The following is a 6,921-nucleotide window of genomic DNA, read 5'->3' as shown; positions in this document are numbered from 1 at the left end:
ACTAATACTATGGGTACTACAGGGTAGGATAATTATACCTCTACAAAGATATCAGTTCATGCAAAGACTAAATCACATGCAACATTTATTTATATGATCCTGTCTTAATCTTACTTGGTGGATAAAAAAAAGTAATGTATTCACAAACTTCAACACGGAACGAACACCTAACATTAGGCAGCTTTAACACGGCTTTTACAAAATTGTAAATAAAACCTTCTTCGTTCTGTTGCAAGGCTATTGCGTTATGTTACGCAAGTTATTATGTCGAATGCATCCAAACTGTTTCTTTTCCTGAACTCTCGTCTATCGCTGCAGTGCACCGCCCTTGCTTGAGTGCTGGTTGAGCAACATTTGTTTGCACAGCGATTTCTCGAAGATAATCTCTTTTTTTCCTTTTTTTTCTAATCATGCATGGCAAGCTTTTGTGTGTGAATCTTACTTTGAGTGGGTTCATTTACACTCGGAACTCTTAAGCTATTCCACCTTAAAATACAATACAACACAATAGCTGTTTTTGCAGCCTTTGAAAAGCCTCACGAAACAACAAATCCTAGATAGTCAAATAGAAACACTGTACCTTTCAGCTGGAAATGTATAAACCCATAACCTCCATGCTGTCAGATACATTGCAAATCCTGATTCTCATTTTCTGTTCCGTTGGATAATCTGCACCGCGAGCTGCTTGTTCGGCCTAGTGAGGCATATTGCCAGAGGGGGTTTTCATGCCTGCTGCTGCTCGACATGGCACTTTATTAGCTCGGCCTGCTTAACCGAACAGCAGCTTTCAAAGTATAACAGCAAACAAAAAACTAAATAATAAGAGAGGCAACCCTTGTGGTTAAAAACAGCTGAGAGCTTGGAGCATTGACTGAATTTCACCTTTGTTGATGTGATCAGAAAAACGTCACGTTGCCCAGAGATGAACCCTTTGAGATGTTATGAGCTCGTTGAAGTCATCTCAGTCACAGGAGACAGTGCATGACACTTTAGACGTTGTCCCAGCAGGTTTTTTCTTCAGACGATTACACTGTTATGGAGGACTACTGCTTTCAAATCAACAGTTCATCTGACAGTTTAATTGTCGCAGCGCAATTACAAACCATTTATCTGATGCACCGAGCAGAAAAGATAAACTAATATCTATTTAGGCCTCCCGTTAACCGCGGTACGACTCCGTGCCGTGTTGTCCTCTTTGAATAATCACCACAAACAGACACCCACACTATTTTGTCAAGTGTTTTACGTAAGGCCTTTACTTTTAGTTTACTTTATGCAGACTCGAGTGGAGTCCTCTGTATACTACAGCCAATGTATTTCATGTTCAGTGGTTGTGAGTAGTCACAGTTCAAGCAATCTGCATCAAAAGAATTCAGTCCAGACTCTAACAGTACAAACGCACAAAGGCACATATATATGGTAATCTTGTGCTTCTCAGTGTCAAGCAGGTCATCCAAAATAACGTGTTTTTTATTCATGAAGAGTGCTCATCCCAGTGGATCAATTTTTTTTTAAAGTCCAATTGTTTCTTCTGGCTCGGTGAAAATAAAAAAATTTGTGAGGGACTGCAATCATAATTGTCATTTGCATTGCAATGGAAAATTTGTTATGGAAAAGCTTTGGCCACACCAGAGACATTTTATGTCAAAACTCAGGAGCCAAATGAGTAGACCTTTTATTTCAAACCCACCTCAAATGCTGAAGGAGTAAATAGAAAGATGAAGTGGAGTACATAGAGTATATATATATACATGCTCTTCTAAAGTTGCATACATGGATCTCTGCAGGCTTGTACGTGTCACAGCCAGGCCGTGCCTCCGTGTCTGTGTGTGTGTGTGTGTGTGTGTGTGTGTGTGTGGTAGGGGCGTGGCTCCAAACTGAGCTCCTCCGGACTCCCTGATTACATTTCACCTCACCTGCTCAGGCAACCAAGCTGCCTTCAACCCACTAATCGCCCTGCGGGTTATCTAAGCCTGTCCTCCGTCCACTCGTCGCTAGATTGCTGATTTAACTGGTAGTGACGGTGCTTGGCTGCTCTGTTGACAATTATTTACAGCGTTTTAGACTAACTGGTTTTGCCTTCCCTCTGACCTGGTCTTTGTGTTCTTGCAGTCATCCGTCCTGCCGGTTCTCCAGTCTGTCTGCCGTTCCCCACCGGGATTTCCCTGCCATTCTCGGCTATGTCTCCATAGCTGTTACCCTGGCAATAAATAAGTTCCCCCTGCTAGTCCCTGGTCTGTCCGCATTTGGGTCCGCCACCACATTTCGTAACAGAACGTCCACGGAGACACAAACACATTAGTATAAACACAAGCCTCGCCACCTCGAATCCTGACAGAATTTGCACTGAGGTTGTTCCTTAAGCGTGAAAATGAGATGTAGGGAAGTGATTGGGGAAACCGTGTCAAGCAGGCCTGGGAACTGACTGTTTTCCATCCATTTTAACAAGAGTAATTAGATGAGGTTATAAAGTTGCACTTTCTGTGATCTTAAAAAGGAAAAAACAAAACACTGATTTTTCTTTTTCCTTGATTACCTCTGAAAAGTATAAAGAACATGTACACGTGTACTGCTCTGTAAAGGAACAATGCACACATATTTATTCCAATAGTCTCTGACAGATGTACGTGTGTAGTAAGATGAAGCATCTGAGTGAGTGTGTGATCGGGTTTATCTGCAACATCTGAAACATGTAGTCTCCCTTTCAGCCATCCTTACTTTTGAGTATCTACAGGTTAATTTCATACTTGATATGTTATGATCCACGACACAAGATAAATAAATCCCACTTTTTTCTAGTCCAAGTTGGAATTTTGACTGTAGAGCAGCCGGAAAAGGAAATTTGGTGAGAAGTTTCTTTTGTTCGGGAGGGCCGAGGGGTCACTTGGTGGAGATGAATTCTCTTATGTGCAGCAGGGTCGTCTTGACTCTGCTCGCTGTCACTTTCTCCCTTCTGGCTCTCCAGCGTGGCCATTAAAGGAGAAGTGCGTGGCTCCTTCACAGTGAACGCAAATGATTTAGGTTTAATGAGCTTGACTATCATCGTGTTCTATTCAGATGAGGGAACGGTGTCGGTAAGAACAGAGACGCAGCAGCAGCAGCCCGGCCGCGCTCGGCCCAGTGTGCGTCTCGTCTGCTCGGCCTCCCTTAGCTCGTGTGCTCCAGCGTTAGTCCAGGTAGCTCCTCCTGCACGAGTCGTTCCTGAACTTGTGAGTTCTTTCTTAGCGAACAATGGAAGCGAAATGTTTCCTTTTAATTACTCCAGCAGGTCCACCTCCTCCCATGAAATGCCGACGCTTTAAAGATCCCCGTCCTTCCCTAAACGGCTATCCTGCTTAAAACAGGTTCGTTCGTGCTCCGTTGTTGCTCTGGCACACTTGTTGATTCTCCTGAGGCCGAGAAGGAAGCAAAGTTAATGATTAGCTGGAGCAATTTTAGAGGTAATCAGTGAGTAACCCCTTGCGTTGCAGCAACGTGAGGAAGTGGTAAGTGCCAGTTCTTAATTAGCTGTAGTTAATTTCAAGGGAAAAACAAAGAGGATGTTGATTAGCCGGCGCCGCGTGCAACGATCCGCGTGTCGGGTGACGGATTGGATTCCTGGTAAAACATATTAGGATGACATTGTAGTGAGCGGCCCTGCTGATGGCTGTGCACGCTTGCATATCCACCAGCCAAACTGAGAGACAAAGAGCAGCTGAGAAGGAGGCGGATGAGGAGGTGGAGGATTGAGGAGAAATGCAAACACAATGTTAGATAACGAGAGTGTAAGAACAAGAATGAAAGCAAAAGTGAGGAGGCGTGCGAGATGAGAGTGAAGAGCTTAAAAAAAGAAGCTCTTGAGGAGGGAAATATGCAAAGTAAAAAAAGACGCTGGAGAGAAAGTGCAAAGGAGGGACACACATTGAAGCGACAATAAACATGTTTTCTCCCATAAACGAAGCAGGGAAACCTTTTGGCCTGTTACTAGCAAGCAGGTTACCTTCGCCGACCTGCAATTATGTCCATGTCCCTTGGGCAAATTTCATTTTTTCATTTTGGGCCGTGATAATTTCCTTTCTTCCCCTGTGTGAGATATTGCAGGTGACTCAGCGACAAAGGAATGAACAAAAGAGAGAAACGCACAATCATTTGGAAAGCAGCAACAAATCAAAGGAGTCCGCCTCATCCTAAAAAACATCGAAATGTTTGTGGGTGAGCTGGAAATGTGGAGGAAGTGTAATAACGCAGAGGAGATAAGAAAGAGGATGGTATGAAATAAAGTTGAAAAGGGACTTGAGGTGTAAACATAAATATATTTGAGGCGATGTTGAGTGCGGAGGAGAAGCGGAAGCACGGACGAATGCCAAATGGATGAGAGGGGAGAGAGTGATAAAGATAGGAGACAGGAAACAAACAAGAAGGAAAGAGGGACAGGCGGAACACGTAATAAGATGTCCGGATGAGGACCCACATACATACGGAAGCAGGTAGCTGGAGAGATGGAACAAGATGATGAAAGTAGGACTAAGTATTATCATCAGAAATAGATTGTTACACAGGAAATTTGAAGCTGAGGAGAGACAGCCAAATAAAAATAGCTGAGAGATGAAAAAGAACAATGCATATAGTTTTTTAGGGAGAAATTGAGAAAGGAAGAGATATAGTGTCAACACTTTTGGGAGAAAATCTACAAAACAGAAGCAAGAAAAAAAAAGTAGGTGAGAGAAATTTGGAGCTAAGTGGTGTGAGAAAGTGAGGGTTGGGGGGGGGGGGGGGGGGGGGCTTGTGTCGAAGTGGGCAGGTGGACGAGAGTGAGAAAAAACGAAATTGAATAGAAGAATGTGAAAGAACCTCTAAAAAAAAAAAAATACAGACAGACGCAGATAGAGAAAAAGAGCGAGAGATTGACACTCCAATGTAAATAGGGGGAGAGGAGTGTTGCTGGATGACCATAAAAAAAGACGCACGCTGGCGGACTCCTCAAAAGCCCAGTTCAGTATGTATGAGGGACGCTCCATAGACGGCGGCAGCCACAAACAAGGCCACCGACCAGAAAGGAGAGCGGCGGCGCAGGTTGTGTTGAAAAGAAAGAGCTCCGCTCCTGTCAGCAGAGGAGACCACCCAGAGGCTCTGTTTGCCATGGCGACCCTCCCTTGACACAACAACACAACAGCCTGCCATCGCACACGAGGCTCTGCGTGGATACCCTGCACGCAGATTTACCACAACTGACCAAAGCGCTGTTACATCATTGCAGTGCACGCTAGACCGGCGGGAGCGGCGCCACGTGGCACAGTGGAGCTTCAAACAGAAAGCTCCACCTGATGGCCGCTCTCCAGGGGAAGCGGACGGGGAAGCTGAGCTGTACGTTCCCCACCCCTGAAACAGGTCCAAATCAAATGCAACGTGCGTCCGTCCTGAGTTCCCCGGACCTCCCCGGCCCTGAGAGGCCCTGGGGGGAGCCTCGAGGGAGACGGGAGACATCAGGCAGTTGGCAGGCCCAGAATGGCGCCCTCCTGTCCCATCGCAAACATGAGGTTAAAGTTTACATACAGATTAGCTCGACGGCGTCGCTGCAGCTGACTCCTGCTGACGGACGGGAAGTAGCATTAGCGGAACGTGTCGGAAGTTGCCTTTTGCGCGTTGTTTTGCAGAGAGAGAAAAATCCTTTTGAAAGCTGGTTTGGGGCTTTGCAGTTGAACTATAGCAATAGATGGTGTGTAAACGATGCAGTGAAGAGGTCTGGGTGCATGCACACTGAGACACAGTGTGGTAAATAGATGGCTCGGGGATTTTCGGCAGGAACAAGATAGTGTGGAGAAAGAAAAAAATGCGCTTGAATATCTGGAGGAATACAGAGATAGCGGTAAATACTACTGACACGAATGCATTGTATACATGCCGGAGATGTGTTTACATAAGTGTGTTTATGAATGAGCAGAGAGTTATGCACATGTGGTCCAAGGGGGGAGGAATTGTCTCTGCTGCCATGTGTGTCTTGCTAAAAACAAAATCTGCTTAATAGCAATTACTCCACCCTCCATTCAGACTGGCACATGTTGCCACTCTGCCTTATTATTTGAGGGAACAAGTGACTTTTACAGCCCTGACCTCCCTTCCTTTTTTCCATATGAACAGCCGCCCCTCTGCCACGGCACACTCCATCCGCCGAACCCCTCTCTTTCTTAAGAAAATACGGAATGAGAGGAAATGAATTTTATTACCCCATTTCCCTCCCTCTGCTTATTGACAAAGACACCGCACTCACCCTCAGCGACTTTTGGTCTCCCATTACTTAAAGAGAGGAAGGGAAAATGAATTTTACAGCCTTTGGTCCTATCTGTCTCCTCACTCTGCCGCCGCCCCCCCTCTCGCCTCCCATCTGAAGTGGCACACTCCGCCACTCTCCCACTTTCTCATTACTTAACACAAAGATTGGAAATGAATTTTACTGCCGATGCCCTTTCTTCTCTCCCCAGCACCATCCTATCGTCGCTCATCCGCACTGCTCTTATTATCTCCTCTTTTGCAACCTTAAAGAAGGAGAAAATCAATTTTACTGCCCCCTCTCCCTCATGAAGTGGCCCTCTTCCGATGTTTCTTGTTTCATCCCTTCCTACTTATAAACATTTTTTTTAAAAACCCACAAAATTACTTTCATCCTTCACAACAGAGACAGAGGAGTGCCACATAAAACCAAGGACTGAATCCCTGAAGGTCAGTGAATGTCCAGTGTTCCTGGAAAACAGGTCCAGCATGCTTTAGGAGAAACCAAATCTATTTATGGATGAGGCATCATTTAAAGCCATTTTCTTGTTCTGGCACAGATGCCCCCCCAGGCATGCTGGCATGTCATGTATTCTTTAAACCTATTAAAACCTTATTGACACAACGGAGACTGTATGCAATGCCATTAAAGGTACTAAAGGCACAGGGCAGCAG

This window comes from Gasterosteus aculeatus, chromosome 10, assembly GCF_964276395.1.
Source record: "Gasterosteus aculeatus chromosome 10, fGasAcu3.hap1.1, whole genome shotgun sequence".
NCBI lineage: Eukaryota > Metazoa > Chordata > Actinopteri > Perciformes > Gasterosteidae > Gasterosteus > Gasterosteus aculeatus.
Note: the sequence above shows the minus strand (reverse complement) of the source record.